The sequence below is a fragment of the Herpailurus yagouaroundi genome, unplaced genomic scaffold (assembly GCF_014898765.1).
Source record: "Herpailurus yagouaroundi ecotype Mexico unplaced genomic scaffold, PumYag 162, whole genome shotgun sequence".
Classification (NCBI taxonomy): Eukaryota; Metazoa; Chordata; class Mammalia; order Carnivora; family Felidae; genus Herpailurus; species Herpailurus yagouaroundi.
The window spans coordinates 51,088,286-51,112,598 of record NW_024412403.1 but is presented as its reverse complement, the minus strand read 5'-3'; the positions used below and the strand labels follow the sequence as shown (position 1 = coordinate 51,112,598).

General features: G+C 36.7%; 1 long non-coding RNA gene across 1 annotated transcript in view; it reads left to right on the top strand.

The window, feature by feature from the left end:
- Positions 1-23,248, top strand: part of LOC121036182 (uncharacterized) — a 141,037-nt gene extending 117,789 nt beyond the window's left edge. Inside the window, exons 2-3 of the long non-coding RNA XR_005793262.1 lie at positions 20,403-20,486; positions 21,285-23,248. This is a non-coding gene — a long non-coding RNA (uncharacterized LOC121036182). The remainder of the gene's footprint in view (positions 1-20,402; positions 20,487-21,284) is intronic.
- Positions 23,249-24,313: the final 1,065 nt, after the last annotated feature.

Sequence of the window (24,313 nt, the reverse complement as noted above, 5' to 3'; positions counted from 1 at the left end):
CAACTCTGTGAATGTAAGATAACAGATAATAAAGCAAAGTGATTCTTATATAAGTTTATTGACTTACCTTCATCTCCCCCAACCTCTCTCTGCCACCCTAAAAAAAAACCCATTTGCCTTCATGTCCATAATCATTTCAATATTCTCAATGCATAAATGTGTATGTTTCAGAGATTCTTTTTGAAATTATGTAGAAATGAAGACCCCCAAGTGAGAAAAAATAGAGGTTATCTATTTAAAGTTTGCTATATCATGGTAGGCAGCCTCCATGACTTGATTTTGGTAGACTAAAAGCCAAGCAGGATATTCAGGAAGTTTTATAGTGAAAAAAGGGAAGAATGGAGGTTGTTGGCAGTGAGAAAACAGAGGTGGACTAACTTAAATTGGGGTTTCTTTTGTGATTGGTTTAGATGGAATTTTTGGCTATCTTAGGTTTGCCTTGAGTTGGAAGTGGGGACAAAATTTAGGGAAGTTGGCAGTCATTGATCAAGTTCTGGCTGGTCTGAGACTGTGATTTGGCTTTCCAGACTGCTGCAGATGTTCTGAATGACATTTCTACTGTCATATATGGCCAGCCATTGTTTGCATCTTCAGTTTCTAATACTGCCTGTTAGTTATTCTCTTACTTGAGAGAGGTTAACCAATTTAGGGAAAGCTATATATGTAGATCTTTACCAGACAGGGATTCTTTAGTTACCTCCCTAGTCACTGTATTGCAAGTTCTTCTTGACCTTTATGTTGTTGTGTAAACATGGTGATTATCTAATGAGAGCAGCTGTGCTGAAGTAGTTAAGAATGAATAGAATGCAACAGACCAACATCATTAGCACTGATAAGGTCCCTTCCAATAAGGTTCCAGAGCAAATTATTTCTGATGCCTTTCTTAGTCTATGAGATGTTGAAGATAATAAAAAAGATGCTTAGGAAGATTCTGTGGGAAGGCAATCCTAACCTTTTGGTGATAATCTTTTGCAGTATTTTGCTATGTCAGTGTGGAGCAGGACAGAGGCCAGTAATGAAGATGAAATTCCTAAATTCATGGTAATTATAGTTACCAATTTATAATCAGAAAATTTTTAAGGTGTATGAAAAGCTTTACTTTTATTTTACACTTCTCTGCACTTTTTGATATTTTGAAATAAAGTACATTACAGAGCATATATAGATGATGTGGGGTAGCCTTATTTTTTAAAACTTTTTACACATTTCTGGAAATTTCTTTTTTTTTTTTCCTCTCAAGTTTTTATTTAAATTCTAGTTAGTTAACAAAATAGTGTAATATTGGTTTCAGGAGTACAATTTAGTGATTCATTGCTTGCATATAACACTCAGAAAATTGATACAGTGCTTATATAGCCATAAGTGGCAGTACCTTGGTCAAGAGAACCAAAAGTTTCTAAAATTGTGCTAGTTTTAAATTAAGGATGTCATTATTTCTTTCATCTTTTTAAAGATTGTGGATGGTAAAGACACAGTACTTTTTGAATATACAAGAATAATACCCTTAGGTTTTGTGCCTTGGCCGTTTGATAGAAAAATTGATATTCCCCAGGCTGAAAATACAAAATCAAGCATTATTTCAGTGACTGTAAGAGCTATAGCTTTTCAGCAAGGAAGTACTTTAGTCCATCCCCAAAATAGACCCACAATCACTAAACCATATTCAAGTTTCAGAGAAGATAAAGCTGGATAAAATCCACATGGCTACGTTCAAGGGGAAGACTCAAGATTCTGATTCCTGGCCATGACCTCCTTTTGCAATTTTTTGAGGATTATATTTTTGACAGTTGATCCACAACTTAAAAGTAACCTCAGATTTTAAACAATATTTCTCCACAAATGTAGATTTAACAAACACAATTTGTCTATGCCATGATGAGTAGTTTCACGAAGAAATCTATTTAATCAACTGTTACCTCTAGGTAACTATTTTGAGTATCATCTTTACTTTTTCCATTCTTCCATCTCAAAATAAGGGGGTAAATGTTGATATTTTTAATGGCTTCCTTGAATCCCTCCACAGATTTATCCTCTGAGCGTTTAGATAGCATCATAACCTTGGTTAGGGCTGCTTGTTTGGCATAGTGCTCTGCTAGCCATTTACCTTAGTTTTTATACTCTTTTTGCAGGGGCCTCAACCCTCATAATAGCCATTTCTATAGGAAGTTGGAGCGCATCTAAAAGTTTCTGTTGACCATTTTTGAGAGTTCTAGCAATGATGAAAACCTTCCTTTGTTTCCAAAACACCCAGAGTCATTTATTACTCTAAAAACACATATACTATCTGGGTGTATGATTATTCTGATTGTTTTTGGCTACTCGACAAGCTCTAGTAATTGCAATAATTTCTGTCATTGGGACTGATTTTACTTTCGGTTCAGGACTGTGGCCTAAAGAGGGCTTTCAATCAGTGATAGCACATTCTGCTTGATAAACTCCAGTTTTAGTTTTGAAATATAATCCATTAATAAGTAATATTAGGTCAGGGTTTTCAATGGTAGTCTCTAATAAATCTGAGCAAGGTAGTGAAAGTTTCCTATTTGAGGTTGCATACAGTTTGCTTTCTTCTGGTAGGTACAAGAAGGTGGTGGGGTTCAGGGTGCTACAGTGGTAAATATTGATGTAAGCAAGCAAGAAAGAGAAACTTGGAAGAGGTTAATCAACTAGCTGAAAAGTATTGTGTGTTCCCAATTATCAGTGATGTCTGTACTGCATAGAACCATCAGATTCAATGGGAGACCTAAACCTAGTTCAGCAGAAATACCAACAAAATTTTCAGTGGCACTATTTCCCTAAGACAAGGTGGATAAGATTTGGCAACCAAGTAAAGAGTAAGAACGTAGTAAACAATTTTTATTTTAAAATACTTTATTTTTTAGAGCAGTTTCATGTTTACAAAATTAAGTGGAAGGTACAAAGATTTTCCACATAACCTCTGCTCCCTCTCATGCAGTCTCTGCCATTATAAACATCAATTACCAGAATGGTACATGTTTACCCAGGATGAACTTAAATTGACATCATAATCACCCAGGATGAACTTAAATTGACATCATAATCACCCCAAGTCCAAGCCCACCTTGGAGTTTATTCATGGTGTTGTGAATTTGTTGGACGAATGTAAAATGACATACCTATCATTATAGTATCCAACAGAATATTTTCATTGCCTCCAAATTTCTCTGTGCTCTGCCTATTTCATTTCCCCCCCACCATTACACTGGGAAACCATTGGTCTTTTTGCCATCTCCAGAATATCATATAGTTGGGATCATATAGCATATAGCCTTTTCAGCTTGGCTTATTTCACTTAGTAAGATGTACTTAAGATTTTCTCATGTCTTTTCATAACTTCATAACTCATTTCTCTGTAGTGCTGAAGAATATTTCATTGTATGGTTGTACCTCAGTTTATTTATCCATGCACTTACTGAAGGATGTTGTCATTGATTCCAAGTTTTGGCATTATGAATAAAGCTTTTATACAGGCTGTGTAGATTTTTGTGTAGATAAGTTTTCAATTCCCTTGGGTAAATACCAAGGAGAGTGATTGCTTTTATGGTAAGAGTATGTTTAGTTTTGTGAGGAACTACCAAATTCTTTCCAAAGGGGGTTTCTCATTTTGCATTCCCACCAGCAAGGTCTGAAAGCTCCTGACATTGCCAGCACTTGACATTGTCAGCCTTCCAGATTTTGGTTATTCTAAGAGGTGTGTAGTGGTATCCAGTCGTTTCAATTTGTATTTCTATTAAATGACGTGGAATATCTTCCTATAAGCTTATTTGATATATGTATATCTTCTATGGTAAAGTGTCTTTAAAAATATTTTGCGTAATTTTTAATTGAGTTGTTTATTGTTGAATTTTAAGATTCTTGGTATATACTGGATAACAGTCCTTTATCAGATGTGTCTTTTAAAAATAATTTCTCCCAATCTATGACTAGTCTTTTCATGTAACAGAAGTTTTTAATTTTAGCTTATCAATTATTTCTTTCATGGGTTGATTTCTACTATGTTATCTTACAGGGGTTTTAGTGTTGGGCATTTTAATTTAGGTCTACTTTGAATTAATTTTTGTGAATGATAAAAGGTCTGCATCTAGTTGTTTTATTGTTGTGCTGTTTGTTTTTGCATTGGATATCCAGTTGTTCAAGCTTCATTTGTTGAAGAAACTATGTTTTTCCTTGTATTTCTTTTGCTTCTTTGTCAAATATAAGTTCACTATATTTCTAAGGATCTATTTCTGAGCTTTCCATTCTGTTCCATTGATTGATTTATCTATTCTTTCACCAATACCAAACTGACTTGATTACCACAGCTTTAGAGTAAATTTTGACTTTGGGTAGTGTCATTCTCCCAACTTAGTTCTTCACTTTCAAAATTATATTGGCTATTCTGAGTCTGTTGCCTTTCCATATAAACTTCAGGATTAGTTTGTTGATATCCATAAAATAATTTTCTGAGATTTGACTGGGATTGCATCAAATCTATATAGATTAAGGTGAGAAGAATTGATATCTGACTCTTGAGTCCTCTTAGCCACACCTATGGAATATTTCTCATTTAGTTTTCCTTTGATTTCATTAATCAGGGTTTTATGGTTTCCTTTACGTAGGTCTTGTACATATTTCTATAGATTTATACCTAATATTTAATTGTGGTGGGTACTAATGTAAATTGTATTTATTTCAAATTCCACTTGTTAATTACTGGTATATAGGAAAGCAATTGACTTTTGTATATTAATTTTATATACTAAAACCTTGTTACAACCATTAATTTGTTCCAGGAGCTTTTTGATTGATTCTCTTGGATTTTCTACATAGATGATAATGTCTTCTATGAACAAATAAAGTGCTATATCTTCAGTTTTAGGAGGCCTGTTTTTGTTGGGCTATTTACTCCCAGTTCAATACTTCCGTTTTGTTATTGGTTATCATTTGTTGGTGATTGGTCCTTAACGTTGATGGAATCAGACCATTCCTTTCATCCACTTTTGCTCTTTTCTGTTTCTGTTTTGTGTTATGTTGTCTAAAAGTGCTGCTTGTCATAAAAAGAAGAACCACAGAATAGAACATAGGTACAGGTCCCATCAACCTGTTGTTTGAGCTTCTTTCACAAACTGGTGAATATGAGGTTTTCACTGGACTGGCATCCATTTGTACAAACTTTACTGTGGGTCATCAATAAAATGATGAGATTCTCCTTCTATTTTGATTACTTTGTCCAAAGAGCTTGGCTTTTATACAGAGAGAGCATTTTCTCTGGTTTTCCCTCACCAAGAGAAACTTTTAGTCTATGTTTTCAGAGGTGGTTGACCATCAGGTTGAGTGCCCACAGTGACACTGACCCAACAGTCCAGAACAACATGGCACAAGGGGCTATTATGGTACTGCAGCTGGTCAGAGGTTGGATTCCATCTCAGTGAGCAGTGCAGGTCCTATCTTAGTGGAACTCCCAGGAAAACTGTGGGAATAAACAAAGGCCACACAAATTAGAACAGAGACTATTTATTCAGAGCTTGTTAAATTAAAGGGAGTCAGTCATCATCACTTACAGTTGGCAGAGACTCAAAGGCAGTAAGGTGAGTGGGAAAGCTTTATAGAAGGAAAGACTTCAGTTGTGCCTAGCAGTGGGTTGTTGGCGTAAAACTGCAGGTGGGATATTTGGCTCTTTCTAGTTGGTCAGGAGTTGGAAGTAGAAGTAAAAATTAGGGAAGCTGGCAGGCGTTGACAAATACCGACCCTTCTCGGCTGATGGAGGTTGTGATTTGGCTTCTTAGGCTGGTTGATGCAGAGGTTTGGGGTCATAGTATCACTGTCATGTATGATATGGCCATTGTCCATTTGTATAATCAGTCTCTCAATTATAACATCCATGTGTTTCCCTCATAACTTAAAATCTTAAACTTGTTAGTTTTAATATTTGTATGAGAATCATGACTTTGCTTTTCAATAATTATCCTTTAATAATACACTTTCCAGGGGTGCCTGGGTGGTTCAGTCGGTTAAGTGTCCAACTTCGGCTCAGGTCATGATCTAGCACTCTGTGAGATCGAACCCTGCATTGGGCTCTGTGCTAACAGCTCAGAGCCTGGAGCCTGCTTCAGATTCTCAAACATTCTTTAAAAATTAAAATAAATACACTTGCCAAAACATAACTTCTATGTCTCCCCAGGTTCAGTCAGGATCTTCTGTAATGAACACTCTATCTTTCTGCTCCAGGGCTTAAAACTCTTTGATAGCTCCTCCTGCCTATAGTATAAAATTGAAACATGTTATCCTATTATCCAAAAGTTTTCTGAGATTCAACTCTTTCTTTTCTCTCCAGTGTCATTTTTTGACACACATCCCTGCTTGCTCCCTCTGTGACCAAGTGAATTATTTGCCAATACTCTTGGAGTGTTTGCTACCTCCAAAATTTTATGGATGTTCAAATATTCTTTTTTCCTAGAATGTTGTCCTCCTCCTTCTACACAATCAATTTTGCCTTTTTTTTTTTTAAGAATAAAACTATTCTGGGGCGCCTGGGTGGCGCAGTCGGTTAAGCGTCCGACTTCAGCCAGGTCACAATCTCGCGGTCCGTGAGTTCGAGCCCCGCGTCGGGCTCTGGGCTGATGGCTCAGAGCCTGGAGCCTGTTTCCGATTCTGTGTCTCCGTCTCTCTCTGCCCCTCCCCCGTTCATGCTCTGTCTCTCTCTGTCCCAAAAATAACTAAAACGTTGAAAAAAAAAAAAAAAAAAAAGAATAAAACTATTCTGACCTCTACTCCCAGGTAGAATTAACCATGTTCCAATTTGTATATTTTACATGTCAGTACATCTGCCAAGACAACCAACAGTTCATAGCAGGTTTTCTTTTTCATATCTGCCTCTAAGATCTCCTTAAAGGACCAAAGTCTGTGTCTTAGTGACTTCCAGTGTGAGGCACAAGATAGAAATTAAGTCATTGATTGCTGAAGGAACAAATGAAGGAAGAAACTCTTGTTCATAGTACCAACACATCATAGCAAGAATTAAATTAATTAGATATCTTCCTAAGCACTGACTAGAAATAACTGCACTAATAGAAATAGAAAATTTTGTTGGAAGAAAGGGGCTGGAGAACCAGAGGAAAAAAATAATTAAGACTGGAAAGCAAGAGAGGAATTTTGAAGAAGGGAGTGAAATGTTAAGATAAAAAGATGAAAGCAAAAACAGAAAACAAAACAGGTTATACTTTAGCATTTTTATAATATCCCAACCTTTTAATATAATCAAAAAGGTATCTGGCTGTCTTTCATATACTGGCGAGGAAACATTTCCTCTTCTGTATTCATATATCCTTCATGATTATCATCTCTTGGTCAAAAACTTCCAACAGTTTATTTTATATTCTGTTTGTGAGAATACTATCATTCAGTTCCATTGTGTTTCTGGAAGTATCCAGCCAAATGCCTCATCTCAAACTTTACCTGAATTCTACCTAATTTTTACCTTTTTCTGTAACTGGATGAGCTATTGGTAAGGCTTGTTTACTTCTTTTGTGAACAACTCTTCTGTGTTATCCTAGCTATTCTGTTTTTTAAACCAGAAAGGCCATTCAGCAGTTAACAGAATAGCCTTTTATTATGCCTTTACATATAGCCCTTAGTTCTGTGAATAGTTTTTAATGTAGTTAAAGCTACAGTGTCAATCGATATTTTATTATTATTAATGTTTATTTACTTATTTATTTTGAGAGATAGAGCATGAGTGGGGGAGGGGCAGACAGTGAGAGAAAGAGAATCCCAAGCAGGCTCTGGGCTGTCAGTGCACAGCCCTATTTGAGGCTCTATCTCATGAACTGTGAGATCATGACCTGAGCTGAAATCAAGAGTCAGACTCTCAATGAACTGATCCACCCAGGTGCCAATATGTATTATTGATAATAAGTTTGCCTAGATGGGCAAGGCAATGTTTAGAACTAGACTTACGGTAAAATCCAATTCTTAACATTCAACAAAATGCTAATGTTTTAACTGAAACTGATAAAGAAGTGGAAGAATAGCTATAATTTCCAGCATATAATTAGCAAAGTATTTCATGAAGTAATTGACTATAGTTCTCAGTTTTCATATCAGTCTTCCTTATGAAACTTTACCATAAAAAGTAAAAAAAAAAAATCTCCTTAATTTTGCCAACTATTCTTTTTCATTTCACATAACCAATTGTTGGTTATGTGAATTGTTGGCTCTTAGAAAAAATTATATTTAAAATTAAATATGGCCTGTAAACATATAGGCCACACCACCAGATAGTGGTAAAACAGTATAGTAATTAACTTCTTAGGGGGTCTCTTTATTACCTGGGTGAGTTAAGTTTCTCTTGTTCTAAGTATTAGAAACCAACCTGAAAGCTTAAAAAGAAATGACAAAACAGTGCAGGCATAGATCTTGAAATTCAGTGTCAGACATTTAACTAGTCATGAGGAAGAACTGAAAATGGGTAATTGAAAAGCTGGTGGGACCCCTGGAAATATACTCTGTTTCCCTCTTTACTCCTTTCTGGATTTCTACTATATCTACATAGAGTGACTTTCCACTTTGTAGTACGCACAGCTACATCTACTTACTAATGAATTCTGAGTTGACATGTCACAGACTCAGGACATGAAAATGCTTGATTCTCTCTTGGCCCTGCTTCAACTGGGAGCATTCTGGAGAAGCATAAGCCCAGGTGCCCGTCCCTGGTCCTGTCAACTGTGATTGTGGGTTGTGGTCACTGTGAACAAATACGGCTGCTAGGAAGCTGTGTTTGTTAAATTGAAGGGGTGGTTAGAGAGGCTAATTAAGGAAGGTATTGGAGACATGGCAGACATGCAAAAAGGTATATACTATGCCCACCCCTTTTCAACCTATCCAAAGATTTTCATGTTTTATTTTAGGTGTTTTAATATTAACATGATGTAAGATAGAAGCGGACATATTTCATCCTTTTTTTTCCTAACACTTTTATTTGGTTAAATTACAATGTTGTGCTGAATACTCCAGAGGATCCAAATACTGACAGGATCTCAATGCTTCTCTTCACCTATATTATAGCTACTTTAGAAACATAACATATGTATAATATATATAAGTATAAAAGTTTGTTAGGCATCACAGAAAAGACTAGAAATACCTTCTAACTTTCATTGCTCTTCTTTCTGGGTGTTCTTGAACCTTTTTATCTCCCTCTTTGTCTTGAATAAGGGAATTATTGAGCTGGGTGTGAGGTGAAGATTCCATCTATGTCTTCAGGTTTTTTATTCTGTAGAACACCAACGTGGAGGCCGTATTCTTCACAGATGTTTCTCTGAGGAAATTGCACCTGTAATTCCATCTTGGTGTCAACATCCTACAAGACACAAAATGCCACATCCACGCAGCCAAAAGGTCTTTCGGAGTGGCAATAATTCTCCCTTTTCCTTTTGTATATTTAATTGTAAAGAAGGTAGTGTTTTGAGATGAAGACACATTTGGAGGAAGATCCAGATCTCACCTTGCTAAAAAGAAAGTGGACTTCCCGGGGCGCCTGGGTGGCGCAGTCGGTTAAGCGTCCGACTTCAGCCAGGTCACGATCTCGCGGTCCTTGAGTTCGAGCCCCGTGTCGGGCTCTGGGCTGATGGCTCGGAGCCTGGAGCCTGTTTCCGATTCTGTGGCTCCCTCTCTCTCTGCCCCTCGCCCGTTCATGCTCTGTCTCTCTCTGTCCCAAAAAAATAAATAAACGTTAAAAAAAAAAAGAAAGTGGACTTCCCACAAATAGTTAGACATTGAAATGTACCACTGGGCACTGGGTATCTGGGCAACTGAGTCTATCTACCCAAATATTCTCCTCTTTCATTTAATGCATATTTGATGGATCCATCACTATTTTATCTTAGGGCTTCTGGTCACAAGAAAAACAGGGTTCTTCTGAAGACCTCATTAGAGCAATGGTAATGAGGGTATGATGGACAATGTACTAATAAATCCCATATAACATGTCATCTCACCTGTAAATATGTCAGCAACATTTGGTGTGGATTTGGTTTGGCTATTACGCCACTTCCAAATGCACACATGTAACCACATTTTCTTATTTTTGCTACACCTCTTGGTGATATTGAGTCTTAGATAAGCTGGGGTTTGGACTACAGACCTGAGGGTGGATAGGGATTTTTCTAATTCATGTATTCATTCAACAAATATTTGTCAAGCTCCTTTCACATGCCAAGCACCATTTAACATAATGGTGAAAATACTGGGAATAGAACAGACAAGACTCTTCTTTTGTGGAACAAGTACACAAATAGCATAATCTCAGGGACTGTTAGTTTCCATGAAGAAGACAAAAACAGGATAATGTGATAAAGAGTAGAGAAGTGGTTCTCTAGGTACAGAGACCCTGAGGGGAGGCAATAATATGAGAGCTGAGACTAAGTGAAAAGACACTAGCCAAGCAAAGATCTTTGAGAAAGCAGACAGAGGCATGAGCAAGTAAAAAGTTTCTGAGAACAAATTTTACATGCTGGAGAACAAAAAGCTGGCCATGAAACTAGCACTTAAGAAGTTGGAGAGGAGCAGGGATTAGGTCATGTAGGGCCCTGGGATGATGATGAGGCAAGAACACTACAGGGACTAGTTGACAAAAAGAAAGAAAGAGAAAGAAAATTCCTATCTAGTTTTGATACACTACTATACAACTGAGGAGGATAAAAATAAAAACATAGTTCCTTTATTCTAGTAGTCTAAAGGTCTAATGAGAGAATATATACACAAAAATAACCCTAATGAAATGTGATCCAGGTAAATGGAGATGTACTATACACTGAAATTTCTAGGATCTTCAGAAGTAAATCAAAGGAGTATTTATCCCTTATATACTTTGTGATGTGTATACAAAAATGCAGGAACTTGAGACTTTATACATTTTATTTAGCTTTAGGGGAAACAGAATTTCAGTGAATGTGAAATAGAATAGTGTAGAGCATTTTTTACATTTAATCTTATCTCTGAAGGTAGGGGAACACAGGCTAAAAGCTACATGGCTATGGAAATCAGATGAGAATTTTGTAGACAGGAATGATTTCCTTATTTATATATGCTGGCAATAATTGCCAATAGAAAAGTTTGAAGATATGGAAAAGTGAGAAGACACTTCATGGAATAGCATCCCCTTGAAGATAGCTGAAGGTGAAATTAGTTCCCATCTAGGCATTTGCTTTGGGGTACACCTTACTTTAACTGGAGGAGTGTAAAGATAAGTAGAATATTAGGGAGGAGGAAGCATGAAAGCCTTTTACCACTACTGTTTGTGAAGAAAGGAAAAGTTGAAGATAGAGATGGGAGACTAATTAGAGTATGATCATCTTAAATTCCCACAGATAATTTAGAAAAAAAAAAAAAAAAAAAACCTAAAAGATAAGAGAGTCAACAGTAAGGAAGAACCAGCATTCATTCCAGAGAAGAAAAATTATGATGTGTACAAGGGACTTCAAGTTCAGTATGGGGGGGGGGGTAAGATATGGGCATGGGAGTGTGTAGAAGAAAAGGACATTTTGTGATGAGAGTGTTTTAAAAACCCTCTGCTTCACTTACAAAGAAGCCTCACTTTAATGGTATGTTCTTTGTTCAAAGTGTCTTCTTATTCCTTTTAATGACTTCATCTAAATCTAGACTCAGCTGTAGTTTCTGAGGATGAAAGACTAGTGAAAAAAGCTTGCTTTAAGCCCACAGGGCCCTCTCAGCCTTAGCACTCCCTAGGCTGCCTAGAAGCTCTCTATCAACTTGGTTTGTGAATTTTGACTCTCCCCATATGAGCACTGCAATGATCTGATGGGAGCACAGTGTAAAGAGGGCTTTATAGAAGCAGCAACATACCTGTTTACTTTCCACTTCTGCTGTTTCTGAGGCTGGCTTTATACTTTGCTTTTAGCAAATTGTACAAATGCAAATCCTGGGTACTGATTCTGCCAAACTACTAGAGTGAGGTCAATGTGTTAATGGACCTACCCTCCCTCCTTAACTACTTTATCCCAGAGCTTTTTACTCTAATATGACAGGAAAAAACACACCAGCACTTTGTACTCCAGGTTTGCCATATTTCTCAAATGGCAAATCTTTTTTAAGTGTAAAATGGAAATGTTTTCAATGGGAAATAATGGCATACATATCTTTCACTGAATTTTTCTTTAAGGCTACTAAAATGACGTAGTACAGAAGCAGCCCTGTCCTGTTTGAGAGATTTGTAGTAAAGGCTGTGTGCTATAACAACAAATACAAAATGCATTTTACTCTTAATATTTTTGTCTTAGAATTTGAGTGCTAAACGTCCCAATTTATTTACATTTGCTGCCCAAGAAATGGCATTTCGTTGTATTACAACTTGGAACTTATATTTTGATGCTGTAACTAGCACCATGTCTTGCCATCTGCTGGCCAACAAAGTAGTTACTTGTAATTTCATACATGACACCCACTCAAAAACATGTATTTAAGGGAAAACTCTTGGCAGTATAGCATTTTATTATGCAGTTTGTCCAAATGTATACCAAATGTGGAGATACCATTTTTTTATACCAGAGGAAAGAATATTTTACAAATAAGTCGACAACCCCATAACCCCTAATTTTCACTTGAAAGTGATTATGATTTGCATATTGTACTTTAAAAGCAAGAAATTTACAATGTTAAGTTCACCCAGGACTGAAACAAGAATAGAAATATTCTACTGTAGAGTAATATGTGAACAATCAATAGGGTAAATCTGAGAAAGACAGCATATAAATAGTTTAGAGACCAGGAGCAAAGCCCTGGATGTTAGATCAATTAACTAATATGTAAGTAAGTAAATAAATAAATAAATAACCTTATAATATTCGCGGCCATATTAACTGTTTTTTATGAATATGGTATGTAAGTGGATCATAGACACCATAATTAATTTCAGGTCATCTTCACTATCCAGGTTTGCTGGTACACTTTGGCCAGGTTCTTCAAAAATTTTTTTGTATACTCTTCAAAGTAATCATGAAAGGGTATGTGCCCCTTATACATTAGGTTAAAATGTAAAATTTCATCATTTAATTATAAATGATAGGTTTCTGCACTATTGTAGTTTTGACATGTTGAAGTTTTCAATTTGTTAGAAAAATATTAAAATTTGCTAAACTTAAGAGAACAGTACAATAAATCCTCTCTATCCATTATTCAGATTCAACAATTATTTGGATTCTACTTCATTTAATCCTATTTTTTTTTCTCCTTGTTGAGGCATTATAAACCAAACCCAGGGCACCTGGGTGGCTCAGTCTGTTGAGCATCTGACTTCCGCTCAGGTCATGCTCTTGCAGTTGGTGAGTTAAAGTCCCACATCAAGTTTACTGCTGTCAGCATAAAGAAAGCCTGTTTTGGATCCTCTGTTCCTCTCTCACTGTTCCTCTCCTACTGCACTACCTCAAAAATAAGTAAAAATTCATCAAACCCAGAAATCATGCCATTTTAATGTATTTCAGAATGTATTTCTAAATAGTATGCACTTTTCTATTATAACCATTATCCTGACAAATTAATGGTAAGACCTTGGTATCATGATAGTTCATAGTCAAATATTCCCTTTCTCTAAATACATTTTTAAAGTTATTTTATTCAAATGAGATCCCCCTAGGATCACACATCCATTTGGTGTTATAGCTCTTGAATCTTTTTAATGGCAGATTTTCTTTCCTTTTCATGCTTTGTGCTACCAATTTTTACAGAAACAGTTACTCTCTAGAATGATCTACGCTCTCAATTTCTCACTTTGCTTCTTTGAAGTATTATTTAGTGTCTTGTTCTATCCTCTATATTTCCCATAAATTTAATTATGATCTAGGCTAGAATCAGGGAAAAGTATTTTGGTAAGCATGCTGCAAAGCGTGGGGTGCTTTACATAGGATCTGCTTTATATACATCTGCTTTACAGAAGGACAAAAGGGTGATTTCACCCCTTTTGGAAATACAAAGATTTCAGTGGGTTCAAATGATGATAGTTGGTCCCCTCCACTATAAATTCTGCTATCATCCTTTCCTGTTACAGTTTCACCCACTGATGATCATTATCTTTAAAAATTGGTTTATACAATTGTAACTAATATTCAACTGACAACACAATTACAAACTTCAATAAAAAAACTATGTAAAAAAATCATTGCAAATGCACATCTTAAAGATACAGATGAGACAAGTTTTGGTGACTTTATTAAAGACATGATGAAAACTATTAGATTCAGTGTACGTTCAGGAGGCATCCATTGTAATATTCAAGATGGTTAGATTCATGTCTTTCTTTTTTAAGTGAGAAAACAAATTGTGAAAGGACAGAAAGGAAAAAACTGTAAGCCTTTCTTAATTTGTTCCTAGCTTCTGAAACAAATCAGCAGTGGAGCAGGGTAAAAAAAGGCATTTTTAAAAGGTTATTTATTATTTATTTTGAGATACAGTGCATGAACCAGGGAGGGGGAGAGAGAATCCCAAGCAGGCTCTGCACTGTCAGCACAGAGCCTGATGCTGGCTTGAACTCATGAACCATAAGATCATGACCTCAGCTGAGATCATTAACCAATTGAGCCACTCAGGTGCCGAGTAAAACACATAGTCCTTACCAGCCAACTTCCCTAAGAAACTGTCCCGAGTTGAGTTTTAATTCAGTTGGGTACTGGTTGTGACCTGCTCTGAGTGGAGTTTTCTGGGCCAGAGGTGGCTAGACTAGAGATGTGGAGGGGATCACATTAGACCAATAAGGAGAAATCCTCACATGGAAGTCTTTAAGATTGACAGCTGTGCTAATGACTTAGGTGGCTGTCCTGTGCCCCAGACAGACAACTTTGTATAAGAATAGATGTAAAGAGGAGGCTTCAAGTTTCTGAAAATTATTACAATTCCAGCTAGTGTATTAATTTCTAGCCAAAAGGCAGGCTTTCTCTTCCCCATAGCCGTGGGCTAGAGGATTGCAGCCTAAGACCATACTCCTTGAAAGTTCCCTAAAATGAAAGTAAGGATGGAAAAAGAGGGTTACTCATCAAGTTTGCACCAAGGCTCAGAGTCCAGATGAAAAGACTTGAAGCCCCAAGTAAGGGCACCAAAATGATGAAATTATGAAGTGAGGATTGTGAGCAAATGGCTAAGAAAGAATTCTTGAGATGTTTTTGGTGCAAGAAGGTGTTTTATTATAGTATGGGGACAGGACCCATGGACAGAAAGAGCTGCACTGGGATATTGAGGAGGGACTGATTATATACTTTTAAGTCTGTAGAGGGAGGGGGATAGAGATAAAGTAAGTTTCTAAGGAATTTGGGAAGCAAGGCTTTCAGGGCCTTGAGGGGCAAGCTGCTGTTAAGGTTACTTTTAGGTTTTAATAAAACATAGACATTAAGGCAGTAAGGCAGCCATGTGTTCCTTGAGGAAGGTCACGCTGTGTGTGTGACTATCAGGTGTCTTATCAGTGGGCTGCAAGCTGTAAGGAGACCGAGTTGAAGCTATATTTCTCTTGCCTTTGTTTCCCTCATTCCTTCCTACAAAAATAATAAGGGAAATACATAAATAGTAATTCTTAGTTTTCCCTGTCATAAGATCCCTAGATTTTAAAATAATGTGACAAAAGGAGAGAAAAGAGAGGATTAAAATATCTCTTTGGAAAGAGGGCTATCAAGATTAAGTTTAAAAAAGGCTTAGACAGGAGATATTTTCATTTATGATACCTTTTTTTTGTTTACAATCAACAATGTTGCCTTACAAATAATTTACTTCCTAAGTCTATCCATTCTTAATGTATACTAACATTTGTGACTTAGATCCCTAGATTTAAAACTGCATTTTGCACATGCTTGGGGCCTCATTGTCTTTACAGAGTGTATTGGGAGTTTTGAGGGAATAAAAATGCCTTTTTGGGGGGACCTGGGTTGCTCAGTGTCTTAAGCATCTGACTCTTGATTTCTAACCTATCAATTAGATCTCTTCTGCAGGAAACAGGGCAAATGGACTGAGGTACGCTATATCCAGCCCTGAATGGCCCTAAATCAGGACCTCAACATAAAAGCCTCTTGCAGAATGTGTTTGGCCACTAACCAGGCTGATAAACTCTCTCCTGATATATTGGATAATTGTCTAGACAGGCCTCCTCTGAATTGGAGAAAACACAGGCTGTCCTTAAGGAAGGGGATGTTGACACTCTCTCTCTCACTGTTCTTCTAATAGACTCAGGTTACTCTACCTGTAGGTGAGGGTTTCTCCTTCCTTCATTTCCCAGGTTAATGGCTAGGGTAATTGGAGCCAACTATCTGTGGTTAACCTACCTTAGGATGGGGACGTTAAGGAATAGTCCCAAGCAGGCTTTTGTTTTGGGGAATTTCCCTGTCTTCTCTGGTCTAGGTGGACTGCCCATTTCTGCTTGTTGGTCTAAAACAAATAAATCAAAAAACACTATCTTTTCATCTGTCCAAGCTGATGAGCTTTAGGACTGGGAGACCTCTTTCTGTGACCTCTGAGCTTTTATCTGCCTCCAACCTTCCTGGTGGCACCTCACCTCTTCTGCCTTCCCCTCCCTCTACTCCCACTTCAGATTTCCCCTCCAGTCCCCTTGGTTAAAATTGACAAAGGTGAACAAATTGACTTTCAAGTGGTCCAAATGGAACATATTTGGTATTTAAACTAATTTCAGTTTGTTGCTTTAATTAAAATAGAGTCTTTAGAATTATCAACATTAAATGTGCAACTTTTTCTATCTCAGTTTACTGAAGGTCAAATAAGTTCATGTCATCTATGTTGCAACAATTTTTAGCAAAGGGATGACTTAAAATAATGGTTAATTTGTCTCAAAGTTCTCATGAACAATTGTTAAAATAGCTTTCAAAGTCTTTCGTAACCTGAAACTTTCAAGTTTTGCTTGGATGAGAAATTGGATTAAATTCGTTGGAATGTAGACCTTTTCCAAATAGGATGAAATGTGGAAGTGTTGAACATAGGTTTATGTTTTTGCCTTCCTATTTTAAATCTGTTAAAAAAAATACTTCTGCTTAATTGATTCATAAGCTTGTCATCTAAAGAATTCTGGTATAACAGTTCACAATTGCTTACTGCTTAGAAACCTTAGTCTCCAGTAAAAACTAAATGTAATTCAGACTGATGGAAATAAGGAAAGCAACCCTATATATACAAAAGCAGGAGATATATAAGAAAATTCCTAAGAAATGGGAATACATTTTTGTTGAAGGTAAAAGAAGGTAATTGTTTCTTAAATGAGACTGGTTATTTGGAGGAAAATGGCTTAGGTAAAAATCTGAATACAAAAGAAAGTTGCAGAAGGTTTGTGAAGGGAAAGCTTTAAAAAAGAATTTTATGTGTGATCAAAACTAAGGTTAATTTTAAAAGTACACTGATCTAAGATTAAAATTCTGCTTTTGTCTCTGTCAAAAAGACAAAGTTTTCTTGGTTTTTGGTCTGCTCCTAATAAAAAATGTAAGCAAAGTGTGTTTTTTTTTTTATTTTGTCTGCCCAGAAAATCATTTATTAAGTTCTTTATCAAGTCTTTGATTACTTAAGAGAACTAAAACTTATCAGTATTAAAGGAGCTAAGTTTTACTAACAACTACTTAACTCTACACATTTGCCTTTAAATTTTTATTGCCACCTTAGTTACATAATTAAGTTTTAGGGGCGCCTGGTGGCTCAGTCAGTTAAGTGTCCAACTTCGGCCCAGGTCATGATCTCACAGTTCGTGAGTTTGAGCCCCGCGTCGGGCTCTGTGCTGACAGCTCAGAGCCTGGAGCCTGCTTCGGATTCTGTGTCTCCCTCTTTCAGCCCCTCTCCTGCTCATGTTCTGTCTCTCTCTAAAAAATAAACAAAATTTTAAAAAATTTAAAATAAATAATTAAGTTTTAAAATGGTCTGTAATCCTATCTGGGCATGTGCTTTGTAACTATCAGAAGTTTTTAACAAACTTCCCTGAGATTTAAATTGTAAATAAAGTCTTTTTGACCAATTAAGCTTGTTTATTTGGTATGTTAAGTTACTTAGCACTGTCAAACAAATGATGATAAAATTTAGGTTGTATTGCTTGGGTAAATGCTATAGCTGTTTATAAATGCTATGATATATATAGCATAGTATAAAATTTCTGAAGTTTAATATGTTTTGATAAATATTCAGAATACTGAGAGATGACCTTATTGTTGTGTCACAGAAATAATGGAATTTCCTTGTCAATTGCATAATAATCTTTTGTCATTTACAAAATGTTTCACCATTAAGGATATTTGTAAAAAAGGACTTTGATATATTTAAAATCATAAAAATAAAATGGATAAAAATTTCCAGAACAGAAAAAGCTGCATTCAAACTTAATAAAAAATTAGACAATAATTAGTTTATGGCTCTTGTCTGAAATATTTCTAGTTCTCTCATGTTTGCTTTTCCAGATTGAAAAACTGTCTCTTAAGATAACTATGATATACAAAAGTATAATAAAATATTCCTTTGTGAACCATTTAAAGCATTTAACTTTTCTCAGGGCACCTGGGTGGCCCAGTCAGTTAAGCGTCCGACTTCGACTCAGGTCAGGATCTCGCTGTCCGTGAGTTCGAGCCCTGCGTCGGGCTCTGGGCTGATGGCTCGGAGCCTGGAGCCTGCTTCCGATTCTGTGTCTCCCTCTCTCTCTGCCCCTCCCCCGTTCATGCTCTGTCTCTGTCTCACAAATAAATAAACGTTAAAAAAATTTTTTAAAGCATTTAACTTTTCTCCCTGGATCCTCTAAATTTCAAAAACTCTTAGTAAATATTCTTTCTTCCATGGAAATTATAATAATTTGCATAAGTTCAGTATGAATCTGTTCTTGCGACAGAAAACCATTGGAAACATTGATTACTTTGCCAAGGCTTTGACTGGAATCTCCTATTTGAGAGAGGTATACATAGACTCAGATATGAACTAGACAGCTTTAAGGAATTGAGTCATTGACTTTAGGAAACACAGTGCCATAAAGCCCCTTGGAAACGTTGGCCTGATACCTCGCTTTACAGAGTTCCCAGCGGCCTTACTGGGTGAGTAAAGAATGTCACTTCCTGGCAGGTGCAGGAACCTCAGAACACTTTGGGAACCTCCTGAAGAGGAATTCACCCAAATCTGAAGGTATTACAGGCATGTCTGATGGCAAGTACTTGGCTTGGCTTCTAGTCTTGAGAGGATACTAAAAGTTCATCAAGTTTCCTTATAAAAGGTTCCAGCAAAGCAAGTTTTAAAATATTTATGTGATCAATCATTCTTCTTGCTGAGCTTATTAAATAATTAGGCCAAATATTCTAAAATTGGACTGTTTTACAAACAAATTAGCCTTAATTTGGCTATCTCTGAAAATAAGGGCAATTTTATTTTACCTTACTGTTTTTATTTATTTTTGAGACAGAGACAGAGCATGAGCAGGGGAGGGGCAGAGAAAGAGGGAGACACAGAATCTGAAGCAGGCTCCAGGCTCTGAGCTGTCAGCACAGAGCCCGACGTGGGGCTCGAAGTCACAAACTGTGAGATCACGACCTCAGCAGTAGTCAGACGCTTAACCAACTGAGCCACCCAGGAGCCCCAATAAGGGCGATTTTAGAGGGAGAAATTGTTTCAATAACACATCTTTGTAAATGTTAAATTCTAGTTCCGATTGTCTTTAAATATTTGTTATTTGCCAAAGCTAGACACCTTGAGGTAAACTTCAGAGAAATGGCCATAAGACTCATGTATAGATGATCTTTGCTCCTGTTGCTCTATGGGCCACTCAAAAGGATCACCAGAATAATTTGAATTACAAACCAGAAAAACCAATCAGATTCCTGCTTCCTGTGTCCACTCCTTCTGAGGATGCTTCAAGCCTGGCATCTAAAAATCTTCTCACTGACAGCAATCAAGATTCAGACACTGGGTTTATAATTTGCTCTAACCATTAACCTAGATTTTTCTTTTCTTTCCATAAAAGTGCCTTTATTAATTATCTGATTGCTTACCAAACAAAACAGTGTCTGTATGATGGTTAACACCACGTGCTACACAATTAAGGCCTTAAATAACTTTCAAAATAATATATTATGAAACACTGAAATAACTCAAATGCATAAGGCACTTCGACAAACTAGAATGACATTAGATGTTTTAACAGCTGCACAAGGTGGAACTTATCCTATCATAAAACCAAAATGGTGTATATATATTCCAGATTACCATAATATTTCTAGATTTCCAATTGACATAAATGCTCAGATTGGCACTTTAACTGATCCCTTTCTTTCCTTTAATAATTGGTTAAACTCCTGGACTAAAGGAAGTTTTTTGTCACCTATCAAAGGGTTCTTATTTGGGCTTTTTTTTCTTTTTGTTATTCTAATCATGTTTTTCTCTTTTCTCCCAAGTCCCTCCACCTGGTGTGAGACTCCTTCATTGCCGTAACTTCAAGTGGACAGATGATCATTTCTACTGAGCACTGGGTGTTATAGGTGAGCAATGAATCATGGGAATCTACCCCCAAAACCAAGAGCACACTGTATACACTGTATGTTAGCCAACTTGATAATAAATGATATTTTAAAAAAAGAAAGCTTCTATATGATATCAACTCTAGATACAGTTGCTGTAGCCTTCCCTAACTCCTATTAAATTCTCAACCGACCAACCTTGACCCACAGGTAGGGACATCTCTACAACGCTATTCAGCAGGAAGGAGATACAAAAGGTGAGCCCTTCAGCCCTCAACAACCTTAAAGATTTAAGGATAAAAGTTGTTTTGGAGGGGGGATGATGAGGGAGACAAAGGCAAGAGAAATGTAGTTTAAGTTTCCTTTCAGCTAACAGCCCACTGATAGACCCCTGAAACATACAGAGGGTGACCTTCCTCAGGGAACACATAGCTCCCTTACTGCCTTAATGTCTATGTTTTATTAAAACCTAAAAGTAACCTTATCCTAACAGCAGCTAGCCCTGCAAGGCCCTGAAAGCCTTGCTTGCAAAATTCCTAAAGGACTTACTTTATCTCTATCCCCCCCTCCCTCTATAGACTTAAAAGTGTATAATCAGCCCCTCCTCACAATCCCAGTGCAGCTCTTTCTGCCCATGGGTCCTGTCCCGATGCTATAATAAAACGATCTTTTTGCACCAATCTCAAGAATTCTTTCTTAACCATTTTCTCATGAACCCCACTTCATAATTTCATCAGGCAGAAGAAGGCAGAAAAGAGAAAGAAGTCAGAGTTGCAGAGAGAATGTAAAAAAATATATATATCTGCTTTTTCCTTTCAGATTATGCATTTGGATTAAGACTGCATAATTTAGGTGGCTTGGAACATCTGGAACAAATGGATTGTTTTCTGTGACTCCTTGGAGTTCTACAAATGCATGGAAACACCAGACTTAATTTATACTGGATGAGGTCAATACCAGATTTTTTTATGAAGCAGACTAAAAAGGCAATGATTGTTCACCGTGCCCCTCTTTCCCTCTACCCTTTCCCCACTTTTTCTCTTCCAGAATTTACGTTTTTAAAAAGCCATTCCCCATTGATTACTGTATCAGCCTGGGGTTTCCAGAGATATAGAAATATGAGGATATATATAAAAAGGGATTTAGTATAAGAAATTGGCACAGTTGACTACGGAGGCTGAGAAGTCCCAATATCTGCAGTCTGAAGTTCTGAATAACATATTCCAGCTCAAAACCATCAAGCAGAGAGCAAAATCTCTCTTGCTCATCCTTTTTGTTCAAAGTTAAGCTTTCACTGGATTGGAGGAAACTCACCCATTTGGGTAAGGAAATCTGCTTTGTTCAGTTCATTAATTCATATGTTAATCTCTTCAAAAACACATCCAGAATAATGTTTATAAATCTGAACACCATATGACCTAGTCAAGCTGATGCATAAAATTAACCATCATGATCAAAATTTAAGTCTCTGACATTCTAGCAAGGAAAGACTGGGGAAGGGGGTGCATCCCCAAACAAAATAATAACTAAAGCTGCTTAACAGGTTTTCCTTCAATAAACAACTGCTTTTATACCAAAGTGGTTGTCAATATTTCATTCTAAAATATGAAGGAGGTTTTAACTCACTACAAGTCCAATAGGTCTTCTAAGAAAGAATAGAAGAGCTAGGATTGAAGCATTTCAAGAGGGTTTCATGGAAGAAGGAAGGGACTTAAGCCTTGGAAATGAGTGAGGATTGAATCAACAAAGAAATGCGCAAATGCTGCCTTACAATTGCATTGTTTCAGGATCACATCACAGGTTAACAAATGGCATCAGCAAACAATGCAATGTGCCAGTGAATATTTTGTATTCCCAGTTCTTAAATTTGGCCTTGTAGAGAAAATTAGTTCATATTTGCTCTATCTTTTTCATCAATTGCCTTGAGCCCTGTCAAAGACATGTGCTATGGAAATAGGAGGGAGCAGAACAGAAATTACTTCTAAGTTTATCAATCTCTTTTTCTGTTCAGCTTGTCATTAGATATGTCAAGCTAAGGTTTAGCTTAAGTTCATGATCCATGGAGATATTTTTAAGAATAATAAATACATTAGGTGAGACTATTCAAATAGTGAAACTGTTTTTCTTCTTCTCCTTCTCCTTCTTCTTCTTTCTTTTCTTCCCCCCTGACTTTTGGATCATCAGAAGAATAATTTTCAGTAGGAAATCAACCTGAGAAGATAGAATATCTTGGCTATCCATAAAACCCATAAATCCTTTTTTTTTTTTTTTTTTGGTAAACCTATAAAGTCTTATCTCAGAAATGTAGATCTCAGTTTCTCAAGGTCAAAGGAGAGATCATGACTTCTTTTAGAGTAAACATATGTCAGGCATCAAAAAAGCCCTATTAGTTATATATAAAAGTAATAAATGTAAGTCTGTAAATACTATCTTCTATTATATCAAACTACAGGTAATTGTCATTTTACTGCACCTCACTTTACTGCACTTTACAGATACTGCAATTTTTAATAACTGAAGATTTATAGCAACCTTATGTTGAGCAAGTCTATCAGTGCCTTTTTTTAAACAGCATTAGCTCATTTCATGTCTCTGTCACATTTTGGTAATTCTCACAATATTTCAAATATTTACATGATTATTATATTATGCTTATCTGTGATCTATTATCTTTGATGTTACTATTATAAAAGTTTTGGGACACCATGCCCATATAAGATGCATATGCACCATGCCCATATAAGATGGCAAACTCACTCAATAAATGTTGTGTGTCTGCTCCACAAACTGTTCCCTTGTCTCTTTCTCCTCAGGTTTCCTTATTTTCCTGAGACATAACAATTGAAATTTGGTCACTTAATAACCCTGCAATGGCTTCTAAGGGTCAAAGTAAAAGGAAGGATTGTACATCCCTTACTTTAAATCAAAAGCTAGAAATGATAAAGCTTAGCAAGGAAGGCATGTGTAAAGCTGAGAGACCAAAATCTAAGCATCTTGCACCAAACAGCCAAGTTGTGAATGCAAAGGAAAAGTTCTTGAAGGCAGGTAAAAGTGCTACTCCAGTGAACACATGAATGATAAGAAAGCAATAGAGCCTTATTTCTGATATGGAGAAAGTTACAGTGGTTTGGATAGAAGAGCAAACCAGCCACAACATTCCTTTAAGCCAAAGTCTAATTCAGAGCAAGGTCCTAACTCTCTTCTATTCTGTGAAGGCTAAGAGAGGGAGGAAGCTGCAGAAGAAAAGTTGAAAGCTAGCAGAAACTGGTACATGAGGTTTAAGGAAAGAAGCCATCTCCATAACATAAATATAACAGTGCAAGGTGAAGCAGAAGGTTATCCAAAAGATCTAGCTATGGTAATTAATGAAGGCAGCTACACTAAACAACTGATTTTCAGTGTAGACAAAATAGCTTTCTATTGGAAGAAGATGCCATCTAGGACTTTCATAGCTAGAGAGGAGAACTCAATGCCTGCCTTCAAAGCATCAAAGAATAAGCTCTCTTGTTAGGGGACTGATACAGACAGAAAATTTAAGTTGAAACCAATGATCATTTACCATACCAAAAATCCTAGGGCTCTTAAGAATTATGCTACATCTAAGGGTGCCTGGGTGGCTCAGTCAGTTAAGCACCAGACTCTTGGTTTTGGCTCAGGTCATGATCTCATGGTTTGTGAGTTTGAGCCCTGCATCAGGTTCTCTGCTGTCTGCACAGGTCCTGCTTCAGATCCTCTGTCCCCACCTCCCTCTGTCCCTCCCCCACTTGCACTGTCTCTCTCAAAATAAATACATAAAACCTTAAAAATAATTATGCTACATCTATTCTGCCTGTGCTCTAGAAATGGAA